A 21,766-nucleotide genomic window follows, 5' to 3' on the forward strand; every position below is an offset into this window, starting at 1 on the left:
GGCTTATGGTGGCCAACCTTGTTTGGAGACGTGGTCAAGTATGTCAAGCGATGCAAGAATGTCAACGGCGGTAAGCAATTTTGCAGGATAAAGACAGAATGCTCCTCTATCCCAAAATGTCCTTGCAACCATTTGAGAAATGGGGTATTGATTTCATTGGTCCCATTAGTCCAACTGCCCAAAACACCCAAGCAAGGTATATCAAAGTAGGACTACTGCACTAAATGGGTGGAAGCTAGAGTCACAAGAAAGGTAGATGTAAAATCCATGACCAAATTCCTTTACGAGTGTGTGATCACTTGATTTGGATCTCCTCTTGAGCTTGTCAATGACAATGGCACCCACTTCATCAATGTAGTAGTGCGATTCTTGCTATAAGAATTCTTGATCACACACCATAAATCACCTTATTACCCACAAGCTAATAGCCAAGCAGAGAGTACTAACAAGATGCTACGTGCCATCCTCAACCAAGACCATGGAGGCAAGTCGCAAATGACTTCCACTTGCACTCTGGACCTGTAGGACAGCATACAAAGTGGCCATTAACACAACACCCGTTAGTTTAACGTATGGAATTGAAGCAGTCATGCCCTTGGATTTCTTAGTGACAAGCCTAAGGGTTGCGATGCAAGAAAGGCTCACTGGAAATGTCTTAAGTGACCAACTCTTTAAGCTAGAGAAACTAGATGAAATGTGTCTAAGAGATATATACAACATGATTGTAGAAAAACTAAGGCGTAAACACTTGTTTGACAACCAGCTCAAGGATAAGAAGATGAGTGAGGGGGATATGGTCCTTCTTTACAACACAAAAAATCATAAAAAGAAGCTTAAATACAAAAGACTAGAATCCTTCCTAGTAATTGAAATAACTCCACAAGGCTATGTACGCATTGAAACACTCGATGGCGTGGAAATGGCGGGTTAATTCAACAGTAGCAAATTATAATGTTACTACGGGCCACTCACACAAAATGCCTTAAAGGCAATTCACCTCAAGGAGGAGGAAAAACAAAAAACAACATGAAATGAAAAAAGAAGCCAAGGAAAGACAAGTGAAACTTAGAGGGAAACATATCTCTATGAACATGGCTCAAGTAGTTAACCTTGAGGAAGAGGACTAGGAAGTCAAACCTGCTCATTTATGGTTGGGAATAACTACATCGATCGGATTTACCCAAAAGTTAGACACACGTGCTAATCATAACCTAATGTCTTATGACATGTGGGACTCTCTAGGCCAACCTACTTTACTCCACACCCAAGCTACACTCACCATAGTTTGCTGTAAACTATGTTAAATGTCTTATTACAATTCTATTTCACATTGGGAATAACCCCCTGGAAGGGAAGTTCTATGGCATGCCTGCAGAGAAAATACAAATCCTCCGTGGAAGGGGATGGATGGACCACAATAGGTGTCACATAGACTATGATGCAAGGAGGGCAATACCACAACTTGCCTTAGGACAGGTTACCGTGCGATAGTCGAAGAGCCGAAACTGCAAAATCCGCCAAACAGTAGGGCATATCATCCTCATCAACAATCCCAGCCCCCAAGATAAAAGAAAAGATTATACCACCAAAAAAGCGGCTTATACTCTACTCTAAACCTTGCAACACCAAGCCCCTTTCCAATAAAGCCTCATCAGCAAACTAACTCCAACATCAAGCTTCGTCGATGTCGCCCGCTAACCAAGCTAACTCTACTACTAACACTACTACCTGCCAACAACAGAAGCAGGTACAATCCCAAAAGGTTCGAGCCAGGACCCATAACCGAAGCCATACACACACCACAATACTTAGTGGTGGGTACCAAAGAAGGTCCTCTTACGCACAAGGATGCTGCAAGGGTGCTAATACAGTGTGGACCCCCAAAAGATCCCAACCCACCTCTCAAGCCTCAGTGACACCAAAGGCCAAGACACATAGATCCATCAACCATACCCAATAGAGCCAACCGCCAAGGCAGCCACAAACCCAAAGGGTCATAAGAAGACAATAAACACCAGAGCAACTAAAAAGGAAAAGCCCAATTCATCCTCGAACCACAACCACTAACAAATGGGTACCTAAAGAACTCTTGGAAGCCCAAAAAGTTTTATGAGGCCAACATGCGAATATGGCTAGAAAAGCTATAGATGCCTGACGTATGACACCACAATCCACTACACGGCACAAATTACATTGGAGGCAAAAGATGGGAACGCACGTTACCACTTAGCGTTTGCCAAACAAAGGTAAAGAAAAAGTGCAAGAGGAAGACAAAGTGTTAAGTAACATAACCAATGATTTCATGAGCGATATACCCTCATCCTTTGTTTAGCGTTTGCCAAACAAAGGTAAAGAAAAAGTGTAAGAGGAAGACAAAGTGTTAAGTAACATAACCAATGATTTCATGAGCGATATACCCTCATCCTTGGTGACCCCACATGCACTCATAACATGACTACCAAGCTCCAACTCTACAAAGCACCCCTTCTCCACAACACTTAATTGTCAAGCCACCCCCAACCACATTACAGCGCAGCCAGAGGAAGAGTTGAAAGCCTCACCAAAGCCCAATTGGAGCCAAATTACAATTGGTGTGGGCAAGGAAATAGTACAAAACCCACAATGGGGTGTTGACCACTTAGTGCAGTGGCATGAAACCTATATAAATAGGGTGCTCTCAACAGCAAAAATGGGTACTGAGGAATGGTTGTCCTCTCAGTCCAGCCCCACAGCCATTCACTTAGGCCCATCCATGACCATTCAATCATGCCTATCCATGGCCGTACCACTAGAAAAGCCATGACCATTTCTCCCACCTTCTATGCATCCATGGCCATACAACTTCAGAGCCATGATGTTCGTACCACATCGAAGCCACAGACATACCTCCCTAGGAAATCTATAAAAGGGCCAACCTCCTCTCATTTTTCTCACTTTCTCTCTTACTCTCTAGGAAAATTCTTACCATTTTTCTCACTTTCTCTCTTGCTCTCTATTTGAACTCTTGCCATTTTTCTCTTGAATTTCAACAAAATTTTTCCCCTCACCTCACCTCCTACTCACCTATAGCCATGGCTAGAGCTGCAAAGGATTTTGACTCCTCTCGAGGTGGTCACCCACACCCCCCTAGAAGAAGGAGGTAGGCCAACCATTGTTTTGAGGAATATGGTGTTCACCCCACCCAACTCTCCCATCTAGGTGAAGCCCTCATGAAGCAAGTTGACAGCTATGCGATCCATAGCCTTATGAAGAACACCCACAAAGTAGAGTATAAGCTCCTGTACTACACAGAGCAATGTTACTGCACAAATAGCCAAATCAGTAGTGGTAACATGCTTGGAGTAGATTGGGCTCGGTGGATTACCCACAATGGCGCCTTGGGGACCTGACCTCCTCAATTGCATGTAGATCATCGAGACCTATAATGTAAGCCAGGCCACATGGTAGGTCATCAACTCCCTAACGGTGCAACTCAATTTGGAGTGGTATGAGAAGCTCTCTAGCTCCCCAAGATCGAGCAACCTTATGGCCATCATAGCCATATTATGTGGCTTGTGTGGGACACCTTTCAAGGACACACAACTAAAGATGGTGTGGAGTGGCATAACGTCACCCGACAAGAGTTGATCATGCTAGCCTAGGCACTTTCTTTCCTCCTCACCACACCTACTGGACCACCTACTGGGCAGATAGGTTCAACTGTTGTAACCTCTCCATGCTCGCCCGATTACAACAGGGAGTGGTAGTTAACTAGGCTAAATATCTTCGCAACAAGGAGCTCCAAGCTATCTGCACCAACCCTTAAGGCAAAAACTGGCATGCCTCCTCTCTCTTCACAAAGATATTATATCATGCTACAGGGCGGGACACATTGCCCAACCCCATCTATTTGTAGATAGAGGCCACCGTCCCTGCTTAGTGCTTGAACCTCAACCTTCCCCCAACACTCCCCCTCCAAGCGCCAACTTGGAGGGGGCATAGGAGGAGCTCTACAAGACCTCCCAATTCTTGGAAGAAACCCTTCTACACTCGTCACCCAGCACTCCTAGAGGCCAGCCACTACCCTCACCTTACCAACCTACCTTGATAAAGGACCTTGTGCATCGCCCTCCCAAGTGGCCCCACCAACAACCATATGATGGACACGTGCGATGGACACGTGCGCTGGGTCCCTCATGAATTCAAGGCATCTGCACCTCACAAGGGACCTTCCAGACTTTATCATGGGTTTCTCAAATTTAGCAAAGGAGGTGGTGACTTCTATGAGATAGAGTACATGCAAAGGCAAAATGAGCTAGTCACGTCTTCCCAATGAGCCATGCTCCTGGCCAGCAGAGCTGAACTTATATAGTGTTAACATGACCTCTAGGCTACTCTAAATGCAAACAACAAAGCTGCAAGCCCCAATTAAAGATTGAGAAGCCAACCAAGCAGAAGCCCTACATGTTATTGATCAACTACAAGATCAATTGCAGGAAGCTAAGGAAGAGTGCAGGACAACTAAGGTAGAATTTTCTCTAGCTCTGAGGGAAGCTAACGAAATGCAACACATTGCTTAGGTCACCCAGGAGAATCGAGAGAACATACATGCCACCTTCTCGGCCTAGAAGCAAGTTATAGAAGAAACATTGGTGTGAAAGAGAGGAGAAACTACGTTGGCTATTGAAGAGAGAGCCAAGAAAGAGCAGCCAACAGCTCTTGGGCAAGCATCACTCACATCACCGGATGTAAAGTAGATACCTTGATGGATGCTACCACCGAACTTCTTACCCTAACCTACCCTCCCTATTAGAACCCTGCCACCATACTTGAATTTCATTATTGTGCCCTCCAACTTAACCTCCTCCAACATAACATCTTTTTAGAGGAACCCATCACCATCTCTTATCTATCCTACATTATCACTGAAATCCCTCTGCCCTCCATCAATATGCTTGTCACCTTCTTCTTCCAAAGCCAAATCCCTTTTGACAATCCCCAGTCCACTACCCTCTTCACCCTCCTAGAACATCCTCTTATAGTAGCCAACCTCCTTACTTGGGCCCACATCCAAGAACATGGACAAGCCACATAATCCGATTCCTCGGTCAAGCTAACCATGCCGCATGGCCTCTATCCTGTTCCTTATGCTTCTTCAAAGTCTCTTACGACACTTGCTTAGATGGAAGTGGAGGGGTGGAAGGAACTCCTTACTTAGGCCCACATCCAAGAACATGGACAAGCCACATAATCCGATTCCTCGGTCAAGCTAACCATGCCGCATGGCCTCTATCCTTTTCCTTATGCTTCTTCAAAGTCTCTTACTGCACTTGCTTAGATGGAAGTGGAGGGGTGGAAGGAACTCTCCACATGGCCTACAAATCACTTCATGTTAGGCACCCGAGCCATACTCCTCCCAAGGCCTATTGGTCTTGTATAACAGTGTCTACCATTAGCTAGAAGTCATCTGCCACCACTGACATCATGCAGAATGATGAATCATATGTGGCCTTTCCCTAGGACTTCACAATTGAAGAGGGCCATCTGGCCAGAACCTTTTTCTTGTCCAAAATGCCTACCACCACTGCAACCCACAGAGGGCAAGGATGATGACGATCCCTCCCAACCCTCAAGTGGTGACACCCAACCCTAGGGACCTAACACCCGACACCTTGCTCCACGCCCCCGCCCAACACAACCAAGGAGGCTCCACTGCACCACCACTGTCAAACCCACCCCCATCTAGCACCTGGCAACATCCTCTTAACACCCCCACACTCCATGCCAAACTGACTTCTGGCATCAACTTTCCATCCCAAGCCTTATCCCTGCTGCCCACCCTTATTTCCTCCACCACACGCCACCCCTCCTCATTGATCCTTGCCATATCCTTCTCCAATGCCACCTTCACCCCCTCTTTACATTGGGTTAGGCCTGCCGAGCGACACTCCAGCAAAACAAACCCTCCTCATCCATGTGCCCACCCTTCCTATTTGATGCCTCACTCCATACACAACCATGTACCTCAGCAACCCCTCCACACTAGCAACCCTAACATTAACAAATCCCTCTTAATATTCCCCTGGAGGAAGGAGAAATTCCCCCATAGCCCCCCCAGAACTAAGGAGGTGGATCCCCCACTCAATCCTCTTAATTGGTGCAACCCTCTAGATCGAACTCAGTGGCCACCAACTGCAACAAGAGCACTTTATTAAAGTCACAGATCATATGGACATCAATGTCCTATGACTCTATGTTAACACCAAACATAATGCCTAGAAGAATTAACACCTACAAAGGTAGCGCGATGACAAGGACACACAAGGTCCAACCCAGACACAAGGCTAATCACCTTCCAACTCATGGGCGAATAGCCTATCTGGTGATACCCCTTCCTTTTGAAACCACACATCTGGCTTGAGTACTGCAAGGCCCCATAGCATATCTGCACCAATCTGGAGTATTGCAAGGCCCTGCAGCATATCTACACCAATCTGGAGTATTGCAAGGCCCTGCAGCATATCTACACCAATCCTGTGTATATCCCCATCCACCGACGATGAGCATGGGACCTATTTTGACAAGAATAGTGACAAAATCCAAAGATACAGTTCAACTTCCCACAGTTCATTCCCCCCTTCTAGCAGCCCCTACACAGAAGATATCATAAACCGCTAGATGAAAGCCTTTTATGCCAAATACGAGAAATCTAGCCATCATCACAACCATCCGGTTCTTTAATCTCATCATCACCTTATTGACCAAATTTCTAATGTGGAATCACTATGATGAAGGTGACCAAGGGCTTGCTTTCAACATCAATAAGGGACCTACCCTCAACAAGCAACTCTTCGAGTACTATGAATGAATTCAATGGATGCCAGCTTGGCGACTCCAAACCTTTAAAGACATGATGCAAATGGTCTTCTGGACAAGCTACAAAACCTTCCACTACTCTCCCTACTAACCCAAATTGTGGTATGACACCTACTCCCTCTATTACTGCCAGTAAGCTTTATTGCCAATTCCGAGGAAAGAATCTAAAATAGGGAGGGGGATGTGTTAACCACAATGATTAACATTACTCCTACTATTTTTTGATCAAATAACACATTTTTATATAAGAACGCCAATAAACTTTATTGCCAATTCGAAGGAAAGAATCTAAAGTAGGGAGGGCGATGTGTTAACCATAATGATTAACATTACTCCTACTATTTTTTTGATCAAAAGTGTGGTCGCACTTCATGTAACACATTTTTATATAAGACCGCGCACATTTTTAGCACCGCTGCTGGGGAAACACCTTTGTTTCTTCCATCCTCTTTGAGTTTCATCTCCCATTACATAAGATTCATCATTGCCTTTGCATTCTGGTAGTGCATTGTGTAGGAAATGAATGGATAAGATTTGAGTGGAAGTGAAAAATTATGAGAAATTAGTTGTGTTTGTTGTGTATTTGTGTAGTGGAGTGGTCTTGGAAGAGAGCTCCACTGTTTTTTCTAGTTAATTTTAATGTTTGCATCACTGGAATCATCAACGGCGTGAATGAGCAAGGTGGTGTTTTGTTTTTAATTCATTTCAAAAACTTACAAAAATCGTAAAAAATAAGGAGCCATTGATTGTGCCTTGAGCTTGTATTACATTCCTTAGGCATAGCACAATCATCTTGGAAGCAGTTAGATAAGGATTTTGCACCCAAAACTATCTCAGTTGTTGACGCAGGAAGTTCCTACGTGAAACTACAAGAAAATAGTTCATGACGTGAACCGCTTTTGCAACTTCACGCCGTGAAACGCTCTTGGGATCAATGCCATGATTAGTGCCACAATTCAGGGGATTACCTTGCCAAAAATAGGTAGCCTTATCCTAACACCACGGGGTCTAACAAATTAAGAATCGTGAAAGTACAGAAAATCATTCACGACGTGAACTATTTTAGAGCATTTCACGACGGCGTGAAACATTCTCATTGCATGACGTGAACCATTTTAGAACCCTTCACATGACGTGAACCATTTTCAGTTCACGACGTGAACTAATTGCTTTTTGACGTGAAACCTTTTTCCTTCATAGCGTGAACTATTTCTACGATTTCACGCCTTAATCAAATCCAACTCACGAACCTAGTATTGTCGAATTAAGGCTAAGGAAGTCTTGAGAACATTGAAAATCATAACAAGGTAACATGGAATTCTGAGTCCAAAGCAAAAAGTTTAAAACACGAAAGTGCAGAAAATCGTTCACAACGTGAACGATTTTTCTGATAGTTCACGCCGTGAACTATTCTCTGCCATCTCACGGTCTCATAAACGAGTCGACAGAATCGGACCAAAATTTAATTGGGGCAGCAAAATAGCTTATCAAATCATATTCACATGCCCTTGAGGTCTAGAAAACGCATCAGAGAGACAACCTTACTCCTGATGATAGTGCATCAAATCACCCAGGATCTTCCTATCAAAAGAGTGTGGGTTCAGGCCACTCAGTAAGCACTCAGTTGAGTATCTTAAGGAATCTGACCACTGTCAAAACTAGTAGTAAAGAATCCATGGAAGAAGGGTTACGATACTTGAGGTTTGGGGAAGAGGAGAAACCACCCTCCCCTACCAGATCTAATGGTACCATTGATATAGCCGGGGACTTTTTGGTCTCCAAAAAACCAGCAATGATGAAGAAGCACAATCTGTGGGCATGGGTCCATCAACCAGCACTGGAATCGGTCCAAGGCAACAAGAAGTACCTATCCAACCTTCAAATTCAAGGTTATCAAACACTGACACCCCCTGAATGAGAAGAGACATATGGAAAGTACAGCCAGGATTGGTCAGGTATTCTTCCCAACCTCAGAGGAAGTAGAATTAGATTTGAAAAGGATTGAGGTAGAATGGCAGCTACGAGAATTGAGCTTAAGGAAACAAGAGCTCAATGCTCGAAGGGTTAGAGCCGAACAAAAGGAGATGGGAAGTGTAAACTTACTTCAATGGTAAAGAGCCGAAAATAGTCATGGGCAGAAGTGAGGGAGAAATTCCAAACTTAGAACCCATTAATGAAGAGCCGAGAGAGCGGAGGAAGGGTTTGTACCCCTAGATGAAGGGGATAATCTACCAAGAGAAGTAGGTGAAGTGGAAGACTGCCTATACACTAAAAAGGACATCGAGCAGATGATCAATCATCCCACGTTCATACAGGACATGGAACTCTTAATTCTGCAAAGGCGTACAAAGGCGACTAATGTGATGAGCCATTCCAAAATGAAGTGGCCGGACCGTCCCATAGACCAGAAATGCATAGAAGAGCCAACATAGGAAGAGGAAGAGGTCTAGGTAGGGGGGGAGCAGTTCCTCAAAGACCAAGGGCAAATCCAACCATAGATCTTAATGCAGCCCCACAAAGGGACGGATCTGTTAAATATGGTTACAGAAATGGGTCGAGGAATGGTCAAGGACCTAGGCACTGCTCTAGAATCTCAACCCTCCCAAATGAAGCCACACATCATTTCAAAGCTCATTCAAACGTTCTCTGGGAATGGGGATCCTATTCAACATGTAGAGATCTTTAAGTCCACATGCGAAACCTGTGAGCCAATAAGTGATGTAACAATGATTCATGCTTTCTCACTGACCCTAGAAGGAAAAGTGCATCAATGATTCCGAACCCTCAAACTCGAGGATAAGGTTAACTTCACACGACTCAAGAATGTGTTTGTGCCCAGCCTTGCCAGAAGTGGTGACAGATGGAGTCATGTGGCACAGCTACACAACATCAAACAAAAGGAAATGGAGTCAATATGCGACTATGTGTCTCGGCTTAAGCGCTTAAATTCAAGGTGAAAACTACAGGAAAGGCTACCTAATGATCAGTTATTACCTTGCTTCTTGAGAGGAGTTAGAGACCACAAGATGCATGATTATCTAGTATTAGCCCGACCGTCTACTCTAGATGCATGTTGTAAACTGGCAATTGAATATGAAGATAATATGTTAGAATTGCCACAATCGGAAGATGTCAGAATATCTTCGGCAGCAACAACTTCGTGTTTCAAGTCACCAAGAGATTGGAAGTTGGAGCAAGCAAGTCGAAAACATGATTGTGGATGAACTCAGTAATGTAATATTGGGAAAATTGAAGGTAAAGGAGGGAAGAGAAATATTTGGGTAGAGGCATACCCATCTTTACCCTTGTAGAGAATTGGTGTGGTGCTTTATGTGCAGATTGAATCACACTACCACACCGAATGCCCACAGTTAAGAGTAACGCCACTACTCTATTATGCACACTATGTAAAATTAGGGAATCATGACACCTCCATGTGCAGATATCCAAGGTTCCAAACAGTAGCACAGCTGCCAGCACCTAGAGCTCCATTGGCCTTACTAGCACCACCACCTGTGCAAATCACTGCAGGACATCCAAACTCTTCCTATTTACCTAGGGGGATGTTTTGGGTACATGACACTTCACATCTGCCGCCACTTGTTGTACCACCACAGCCACCCCACATGCTAAAATCAACCAAGTATTGATTAAAGAGCCATCAGAAGATATGGATATGGTGCATGAAGTAGAACTCAGTGGTGGATAGTACTATGAGGAAGCTGTGGAGATTGCACCAGAATTCTATGTCCTATAGAATAACATGCCAGTACCTGTGTTTCAAACCACGGTACAGTGGAAGGGTAAGGACATAAATTCAAACATGAGGAGAGGACCACTATAATGTTTTGGTTGCGGTAGACTGCATCAAATCACTGAATGTCAAAAAACAAGAATGTGGTTCATACGCACCAACCCCAACAATTGACTGCTCCACCTAATCACATGCCAGTACTTACTTGTACTAAATGTAGGATTGATCATTTGATCAAGGATTGTCCATACCGCGCAAGTGGTTTGACTTCAACTTCTAACCAGGCCACCGTCTGGACCATTAGTGTGCACCCTAGAAATATCATACCACTCAATGTCCTAACACGAGCCTAAGCCTAATTAGGGGATAAAGGGAAGAACTGAGCAGATGCAACCACTTGCCGGAGAAGGAGAGTGAAAAAGGTGGGTAAGGGTGACACCAGGGTCACAATCCAAGATAGATCCAAAGAAGATACGATCGACACCAGATCCACCCAATCAAGAGAACAAGGGGATCAAGCGGTCAAACAAAAAGAGCCTGATGACCTAGAGATGCGACGGGAAGGACCATCAACCCCTAAAGGAGTCGGTGAATACCCAAATGTGGAAGAGGAGATAAGGAAGCTCGAAGACGCCAGGGCCCTAGTAGAAGAGTGTCAACGACTCCACAAAGCCAAGTTAAGGGCTAACCGGGTCAGGGATACAATGTATCCAAGAAATGAACCAGCAAGGGAAAGAGAATTGGACGTACCTACTTCAATTCTAGAAGAGACAGAAGATGGATCTCAAGGAAACACAATGTCAAGAATGTTTGACGAAGATGCGCAGAATGAGTCCATCCATTCATTCCCTAGGGAGGGATACGAGAGACACACATGGAAGGAACCCTCAATTGCCAGAGAACCCAGAGACATAGGCAGCCTCGAGGGCTGTACTGTCCACTTTTGTGCAAATGCCATTGGGACAACTGCTATGAAGTTCACCAACATTATGGGCAGACATAAAGGAATGGGTAGAAGGCGGACTAAGGCCAACCGACACTATAGAGGATGTTCTGTCACCTCTGGCAGAAAGAACCTTAAAACGCACAAGGGAAAGAACAACCAAAGTCATCAAGATATCGGTTAATCAATTGGGGCGTTATTACAAAAGTGACGACACTAATGCTACAATCCCAATTCATCATAACGGGTACCAGGCAACACTCGCTATCCTGGATGGTGGGGCGAGGGTTAGCATCATCACAAAATGGTGTTGGGAAAGTTGGGAAAAATTTGATCTAAAAAGAGCAGATCTTATCATTAAAATGGCAAACATAACATCTTCAAAGCCCATTGGGGCTTTTAGAGAATGTGAGACTCAAACTCTTTACGTTTCGCTACCATCATACATTTGTAGTAATGGACTTTCTATGCCAACCAGACTCATATGACATAATATTGGGGAGACCCTTCATGAGGGAATCCAAATTGGTGCACGATTGGGCATTAGATCATGTGTATGTGTGTAGGGATTCGCAAATTCTAAAGATAGATCTGAGAACGTGGAGAGCACACCCCATGGAAGGGCAACTGTTCATTGACGATTCAGTCACAATTGAGCAGATCACATCCATATAAATATGCCAATCCACGGTGGAAAATTCCAAAGAGGAAGAGGAAATGAAATTGTATGCATCACTTCCTCCTCTTGATTTCTATGAAAACTGGATGCATGTGCTAGCGCTGCCATAAATGTGATGCATCCCCGAGGAACCCAATATGTGGAATCCGGAACTTTTCCCACTACCTCTGCCTGTGTGGTCAATTGGCAAACCATTAATGAGAAATCAGAAGAGAAGGTCTCTAACATAGAAGAGTCTAGATCACAGGGCCATACCAGCAGCACCCAACGCCTTAGAAGATGGTGAAAACAGAAACAGTATATTGCTTGACGAATGCCCTACTACGAAGAAAACCCATGCATACCTAGTGGTGGCTGAGATACCTCAAAGCCACACTAAGATACCTAGTGGCTGAGATACCTCAAAGCCACTAAGATACACGATGGGTTTTCTAAGGATTAGGGTGAGGAATTGAGTAAGATATCACTTTAAGGGAAACAAAAGGAGGAAGTCATCCTTGAAGAACCAAAAATGCCTAAGGTTACGAAAGCTGGGCACCGAAAATGAAACAAAGCTTTGGCAGAAGCTAAGTGAGAAGCTAGGAAAGTTATGGCTGAAACAAAAAGTTCAGTACCATACCATTTCAAAACCTACACAGTTGATGAACGCGACTGACGAAAAAATGAGTTAAGAAAGATGGGTTGTCCACATTATACGATGGCCCAACTGAAGTCAAGGAAGTTGATATTGCGAGACCATGGGAGGGAGCCAAACCTTTTTATATCACTAAGGACTTGACTTCATTTGAAGAAAATGATCTCGTTACTCTCCTTAAGAAGTTTAAGGATTGTTTTGCCTAGAACTACAAGGAGATGTAGGGTGTACCACCTAAGGTGGTGCAATATACGATCCCAATCATGGAAGGATCAAGACCAACCAAGCAAAAACCATACCAAATGAATCCTAAATGTGCGACAATTTTAAAGGAGGAAATCGACAAACTCATTGCTGCGGATTTCATCTATGAGATAGAACATAAAGATTGGTTGTCACCAATCGTAATAGTGCCAAAGAAGAATGGGAAACTTAGGTTGTTATGTGTCGATCTTAAAAAGGTTAACGCAACTACTAGGAAAGACCATTATCCATTACTCTACCCGGAACATGTTTTGGAGAGAGTAGCTGGTGAAGAAGCTTACAACTTCTAAGATGGATTTTCAGGCTACAATTAGGTGTCTATAGCACCAGAAGACTAGCATAAGATAGCTTTCAATACAATGTGGATGACGTTTGCTTACAAAGTCATGTCTTTTGGTCTCACCAATGCCCCAGCAACATTCCAACGATTAATGTGCATAGCCTTCAAAGACTACTTGCAGAAGTGGTTGGAGATATTCATTGATGATCTGTGTGCACACTCTCAATGGGGACAGACCATCTGGCTTGCTTAAGGAAGGTGTTTGAGCGATGTCAATTATATCGTATATCCCTAAACCCTTTAAAGTGCCAATTTTGGATCAAACACGATGTGATACTGGGACACATTGTCTCTAACAATGGTATATCCATAGTGACAGCAAGGTCAAGTTGATCTTGGAACTGCCACCATCCACTAATTACGAAGGTGTGCAAAGATTTATGCGCCATGTTGGGTATTACCGCCACTTCATAATCTTCTATGCTGAAATCACCAGGCCATTATACAAGCTACTCATTATCTTTGACTGGACTGAGGAATGCCAGGAAGCATATGATCGATTGAAGCAAGCATTGGTTAGCGTGCCAATTCTAAGACCACCTAATTGGGACCTTATATTTCATGTGCATATCGATGCATCGAACTTTGCTATTGGATGCGTATTGGCACAACGTGGTGAGTTCAAATTGGACTACCCAATCTGCTTTGCTTAGTTGTCAATTGAATGATGTAGAGGTGAATTACACTACCACAGAGTGAGAAGGGTTGGCCATGGTTTATGTAGTCGAGAAGTATCGACATTACCTATTGGCCAACAAATTCGTGTTCTTCGTGGACCATCAGGACCAGACTAATTGCATCGCATGGACTTATGGTCGAAAAACTACGAAGAAAACATTGGCTCGACAATAACTTAAAACAAAAAAATTTAGAAATGGGAGACCTTGTCCTCATGTATGGTGTACCAGAAAAAAGAAACTCAAGTACAGAGGCATAGGATCCTTCCGAGTGTCCACACCACACCTCAGGGTCGGTTAGAATTGAGACAATTTAGGGCGTACAGATGGAGGGTTACCTCAATGGGAGCAAACTTAAAAAATATTTTGGACTCCACTAACCCAAGAGATGCTCTTGCAAGAACATCTTTTAAAACAATGGAAGGAGCTTGCAAAAGAAAAAATCCAGCAAGCTCAAGAAGAGGCTAAGGCAAGGGCAAGGCCAAAGCCAAATAGATACTCCAGAAGAGAATGTTGCATGTGAACATGGCTTCACTAACTCTCCTCGACGAAGAGGAACTAAACATTGAGCCAACGCGACTCAGGGTGGAACTCTCTATGGCTAAATGTCATGCAACAAGCATTGCATTGATAGATACGGGATCAAGTCATAACCTGATCTCATATGAGACATGGGTAGCCTTAGATAAACTTCACCTTGAAACCACCAATACACAAGTATGCAATGTGCACTTGACAACTGGGAAAGCTGAGAGATTTTTAAGTATTAATGTTTCCATCAGAAATAATTCCTTGGTTGGGAAGGTATTTGTCATGCCTGCAGGACCCATGGAGGAGGAAATGATTCTAGGACGATCCTGGATTTGCGCTAGCAACTGTAATATCCAATGGGGAGAAGAGGACAACACTGCTGACGAGAGCAACAATGTCACGTACCCTTATAGAGCCCGATAAATATAGGCAAGTAGGCCATGATTGAGGATATAGAAACACCAAGGATGGTGACATCAACTCATGAAGCAAAAAAGGCATCAATTCTACAATCCCTATGCAAAAAGTAGCCCAAGTCACAAGGTACACAGCAGTGGGTGCCTAAGGGTCAATTTGGAAACCAGCTTTACAAGGATGAGAAGGGCGTCAATAAGGAATCAACAAGAAAGGTTCAAAATGGAGACAAAGGACAGAAATGGTTTTCATAGGTAAGTTGGCGCGGTACTCCAAACAAAACAACACTCCACGAAGCAGTTGTAGGCAATGGGTTCGAAAGCACTATGGCACAAGGTTATTACCAAGGCAATACAATAGTATGGGTGCCCAAACTCCACCCACTGTGGCCACCATTTGCAAACACCTCCGAATACAAAGGAAAGGGAAGTAAAGGCATTCAGAACCAACTCCCAACTAAAATCAATGCTAAGAGTGCACAAACATTGGTGTGGAGGAAGAAGCCAACCCAACAAGATGGGTTAAATATAACCAAACCAATACTTGTATAACCACCTCAATCCAGGAGCTAGACAAGGACATTGAAAGGAGGAAAAAGAAGGTGCAACAAATGGACACTAATACAAGCTTCAATCCACAGGACTCACAGTAGAAACACTGTTCAGTTGGGTGAAGGGAAGAATCAAGCACTCTCACACGGAGTTAAAACGTCAACACCCACCTAGAAGTCCCAAAGTACCACCTTGGTTTCCATGGCAATAAAAAGATGAAGGTATCCATTAGTCACAAACGGATACAAGGTGAAACTGGGTATCATTCACTTCTTTAAATGCATGTTTGAGTGTCTGAGCATAAAGAGAAATACAGGGTATCAATCTTGCACACACATGATCCAAAAAGGTTCACGCCATCGTGAACTAATCTTAAAGGGTTCATGCCGTGAACTAATCTTAAAGGGTTCACATCATGAACTGGTACAAAACAGTTCACGCTGTGAACTGGTCCAAAATGCTGCACGCCGTGAAACGGTTACTTTTTCAGGACCAATCGTAGTAGGAAGACACGTGGCATTATTCATAGGAAGTTGTCTAGTCCAACGGCTACGCCATAAAATCGAAATTCCTTCCTTTTTTCGTCATGTTGCATTCATCGATCATCGTGTACACAACGCAAGATTTAAGCCCTTCCTTGCATCACCTTCATCCTCACTTCTTCGAGTACAAATCGACACATACAGGTCGAGGTGTGAGCTTGGACCTTTCCCTTGTGTTTTCTTTTCTTTCATGTGTTGAAATCATTGATTATAATCATTGAATGCTATTGTTGAGTAATGTCTTTGCTGGGGTCGAAAAACAATGTCTTTGATTGTCAAACAATGTCATCATCGTTGATTGCCCTCGTGATCATCCTTGCACAAAACCCCGCTCTGCGGCGGTTCGATCAAATAATTCATTCATCTAATTTATAAAAAACAAAGCCGAAATACTTCACGGCGGCTACGGCCAAAAAAACCTACAAACTCACAGCTACAGCCCAAAAACCTGCAAACCTGCAAACTCCCGGCTATACGGACAAAAAACCTGCAAACTCACGGCTACGGCCAATAAGGCAAAGAGCAACTTCAGAGAAGGAAGTTACACATAACTAGGAGCAAGCAGCTCTCCATGCCCAGCAGGTACAAGAGCTCAAGAACACTTCCCTAGCCAAGGAAGAAGAGCTACAAGGCCAAATCCAAACATTATCCTTAACTCTAAAGGAAGCAGAAAATAGAGTGACCCACTTGCAAAACAAGAAAGAGAACATAACAACAAAGCAAATGCGGAGAAGATTAGAGCGCTTAATGACAGCATCAGCACCAATCAAGCTGTGATACAAAAGAATTATGATTACACAGCAAGAGGCGATGGTGCAAGTCACACACAGCTATAAGACAGTTTTCAATTGGCTGCAGAAGGACTTCAAAGGATCACTGAGGCTCAGGGAAGAGAGGCTACCACCAGACGAGTGCAAGAAGAAGCAACAAGGCGCTTTGAGGGGAGCTAGATGCTGCCAGGATGGTCAGGGAAACAGCGATTTCAAACCTTCTCAAAAGCACACCAAGGATTCACGCATCCAAGAATTGGAACCTCAACTAGCCATCCAAGAACGAAGTCAACAACAAGAACCCACAGATGAGATGTGTCTACTCCTTGAGCGAGCCTCGAAGATAAGTATCTAGTAACTCCTCGGGCCCCTCCTCAAACTCTTACTCTCTTTTTGTCTACACGAACCCTCTCATTGCTTCAATATGATATAAACATGTCTGAGGACCTAAGCCTAGGAGAACCAACCCTCATAAGCAAAATACCGAACGTGATGCTGATCCCACTATCATTATGGAAATTTTTCGGAGGAGCGTAGTACTAACTGTTCCTAAGGATATTTATTTTTATCCCTTGCACCCAATTGTGCTAAACCTTCATAGTAGTTGGTGTCGGGTACTCCAGAACTCCAAAATCCTGGACAACCAACATCAATAAATTAGACTTGTTTGTTCCAGATGACATTCCTGACACACCGGCTAATTGAGAGGTTGTAACCCAAAGTTATCAATGGATCATAAGCCATGGGTGGCTAGAAGTATATAATACTCACCAACACTTAAACCTATGTGAATCCTCTTTATATCATCCTTTTGGTATTCTAAAACTATATTATAATATCCACAAGCATCTAGAGGAAATGTTAACAAACGTCCTTTACACTTTTGATAAAACACATATTGAATATCCTAACATAAATCCTGAGGATATAACTGCTCCAAGATTTTATGAAACTCCACAAACCTAGCCACCCACCCCCAAGTTCAGCAGGAAGAAACTTCAAGTTCATCATTTAACCCTACTTACCCCATGTATTCTAATGTCACTAGTAAATTACTTAATCCGTATCCTAATGCTCCACCTACTGACAAGTCTCAAGCAGACTGCATTTTTTCTACTCTCTTTTCTCAACCTTTAGAATTTCCCACTAACACTCTTGCCCCAGAGGAGTATTGGCACCTAACCCGTCTCCCCCACGGCAAACTCAGGAGGCACGTCACACTCTCCCACAAGACACCATTGAATCTTTTACTGATGATACTATTCTGGAGTCCTTGTGTTTATAGTGCAAAGTACGAAGGATTCATAAGGGCTAGGAATCCACTGCTAATTCCAAAACTTATGTTCAAGGTGTTAATGCAAATAACACCCTTTGAACCAACTCGGTGGATTTTACCAAAAGCATACTCAGATGTCACACCGACAAAGCAACCTTATGTACCGTACCCTCTCCGAGCACCTCGCCTGGAATTAGAAGAACTCCTACCTTTGGACAGAGAGGGCACTTCATGGTCTAACGTTGCACGGCACACCAAGTTAGCAAATCCATAATTGGCCGATCTATTGGAAATAAGAATAGTGACATTTATGATAAGTTATTGCTTCCGCAGGTGGAGGAAGGCTCACCTAGTCCCCACACAAGAGGGGAGTATACAACAATTATCACAGATGATGCAAACCCCAATCTAGAAGATTTCGGCATACAGCCAGACTGGAGAAAAGAGTTCCTCACAATCCCAGAATACAGCCATGAATATATGTATGCGCCACCAACTCAAAGAGTGGATCCCTTGTACATGCCACTGAAGAGAAGATGACACATTTGGAGTTTCAAGAGACCAAGCAACGGGATTCACATGTCTGTTATAACTTCCCCATCTTCATGCCAGCCACATTTATAGACATAAGAGAACAAAGGAAGCAGATGCTGAATTGGATACACACACAGTGCCATATCTCGGACCCCCCAATAGTCGCCAGCCTTCGATTCTTAAAATTGCTCGTGGTCCTGATCGATCAACCCAAGGAACGGTATGATGGGTATGATGCAGCAACTGTAGTTTGACATGAATCAAGGACCTTCTGACAGAGGCATGATGTTGTATTATCATCGCCCCCTAAGGTGTCTTCCAACCAATATGCATATCACATTCGAAGACATGGTCGACACCGGGTTTTAGAGATCACACTCAGTATTCCGAATAACCCTAAAAAAGCTTCAATCACGCTGTAACTTCTACCGTTAGAGTTCGGGGACCAGGTCTTTCAACCTCGGTATAACAGGTTCTGAGGACAGAACCTACATCAAGTAGGACTGAACCTCATCAAGTAGGAGGGGATGTTAATCCCATTTTGGATTAACAAATATGCTCCTCCATTTGAGGACATTAATAAGTGTCATGCAAAGGCACTATAAAAGTTGTACATTATGCGATATTAGCCACGCAAGGCCTTAGTTAAGTAAGTTTTGGGCGCCCAAGTGTGAATAAGAACCAATTGTACGTAAGGCATTTTCTCACTGAATGGACACAATCTCCCTTTGTGCTATTGAGAGCTCTTGTTTGTATCTTGAGAGAGAGCATTATAGCACTTGTGTCTCTTCTATACTTGTATGTTGCATGCTTGTGTTGAAGAGTGAGAGAGAGTGATTGCCTTATGTGGTGGTGCAAGCAACTCTACAGTGACAGCGTGGAGGTGGAGCTTGAAAGATTGGAGCTTCTCAAGTGAGCTTGAAGGCCTCAAGGGACACAAGTTCAAAGCAATGGTAAGTGTCCTACAACAGTTGTGTTCTATTGCTCTTCCCTTAGGTGAATGCATTGAGTTTTCTCTTGGAAGTGTGGTAGCCCATAACACTCTCTCACACTTCCTATGCATAATCTCTCCTTCACATTCTCTCACTCTTTCTCTCTTTCCCACCCTCCCTCCCTCTCTCTCTCTCTCTCTCTGTCCTTCCTCTCCCACCCTCTTCCCTTTCTCTATCCATGTCTCTCCCTCTCCAAACCCCTTTCTCTCTCTCTCTCTCTCTCTCTCTCTCCTTCCTCTCTCACCCTCTTTCCTCACACCTCCCTATGCATAATCTCTCCTTCCCTCTCCCTCCCTCTCTCTTTGTCCTTCCCTATCTTTCCTTATCTCCCGATATTTTTTTCTCCCTCTTTCTCTCCTTCCTTTATCTCTCCCTATCACTCTCCCACTCTCCTCTCACTCTCCCATCCTCCCTCTCTCTTTCTCCTCGTCTTACTTTCTCTCTTATCTCTCTCTCTCTCTCTACTTTATCTCGCATGCCAATGCATGTATGAGCCATTGCATAAGTGGTTTGTGTAGAAAAAGTAATTACATGAATAAGTGCTATATTTAAGGAGTCAATTCCAATAATTAATCTTTTATAAAACAATGTTGACATTAACATTAAAAAGAAATTAAAATAATAAATAAAGATATTCCAACCATGGACATACAACCATATCAATTGTCCTTCTAAGACATTTTAAAAAAACGAAAAAGTAAATAGACCTTTATAGAGAGTTGATAGAACCATGATATACTCATTATAGTAAAATCAAGGACATTTTTAAAATAACAGTACATTGTGTCACCAACCTAGAGATCCTTTTCACATTGTTCTACTTCTGAACATTCTCATTAGGTTCTCCTTTTTCAGAGTGGGTTAATGTATAAACATAATATGATTTGCATCTAATCCAAAAAGAGCCATCGATTTTTTTACTCTTGGTTCTAACAGCCAAATGAAGCATCAAACAAGGACAAAACTTTGTAGGATTGCGAGCTATTGACAACCTTCTCATGAAAAGCACCCATCCCATCCTACACTACTAGCAGGAATGGTTCCTATTAATGATGTCGTGACTAAGGTGATTGCAAGAGCTATTAAAACTAGAGAGCCTACTGCTACAATAGGCAACTGCCCCTCTAGCTCCATGAGAAAAAGAACATGACGGAAGAAATTCAAAGGTGTGGAGTATCTCCAAGGCCATGAACAAGTTTAGTACTTTAGGAGATGCCCATGTCCATCTTGAAACCTTCAAAAAAACTTATACGACCTTGGGAGAAGGATCATATTATTTGGTTTCACCCTTAAGTGCGAAGCTACAAAGTGGTTTCGAAAACACTTGAACCAAAAAGAAAAGCAATGGATAAAGATTTGAAACAATAATTTTTTATTGCTTATGCCAAGACTAGTGCCAAGTTGAATTTAGTAAACCAACTTAATACACTTAAGCAAAGACACCACATGAGTACATAAATCGAAGGCTAAGTATCTATTTAGAAGATGCAAACTTGAGGAGAGATGTAGCCAATTTCGTTTAATCTCTATGAAGTAAAGAAAGGCAGCAAGGAGGAATTTGACATTTATGATGAGAATGACCTAGAGAGAAAAGTATTCCAAGGTTTCGACCAACAAGCTTGGCCAGTATCAATTTTATTTGAAGCTGGAAACATGAATGCAACTGGCCTCTTCTATAACATCGTTGGCTGTGTGGACGTTGTCCGTGCGGTAGCTGTGGTTACAAAACGATTGCGAAGAGCGAGCATAGATGCACCCCGATCTACTGCAAGCAATGGCTTCCCGACTACGTTGAGCTTCTCCTATCAAATCACCAAATTGCATCTCATCTCAACCTACCTTTGCTTCAACGTCATGGCACTATCAATAGCAGCAATGTTGGCACCGAGTTTCCTACCTGGCAAACCAAGATGCAGCTCTTGCTCATGTGGGAGGGAGTATGGGAGGCGACCTTAGGTGACGACGAAGATCCATGATAGACTGAACCACACAAGCACAAGATATGGTGGC

The sequence above is a fragment of the Cibotium barometz genome, chromosome 23 (assembly GCF_041138505.1).
Source record: "Cibotium barometz isolate CiBa-2024 chromosome 23, ASM4113850v1, whole genome shotgun sequence".
Classification (NCBI taxonomy): Eukaryota; Viridiplantae; Streptophyta; class Polypodiopsida; order Cyatheales; family Cibotiaceae; genus Cibotium; species Cibotium barometz.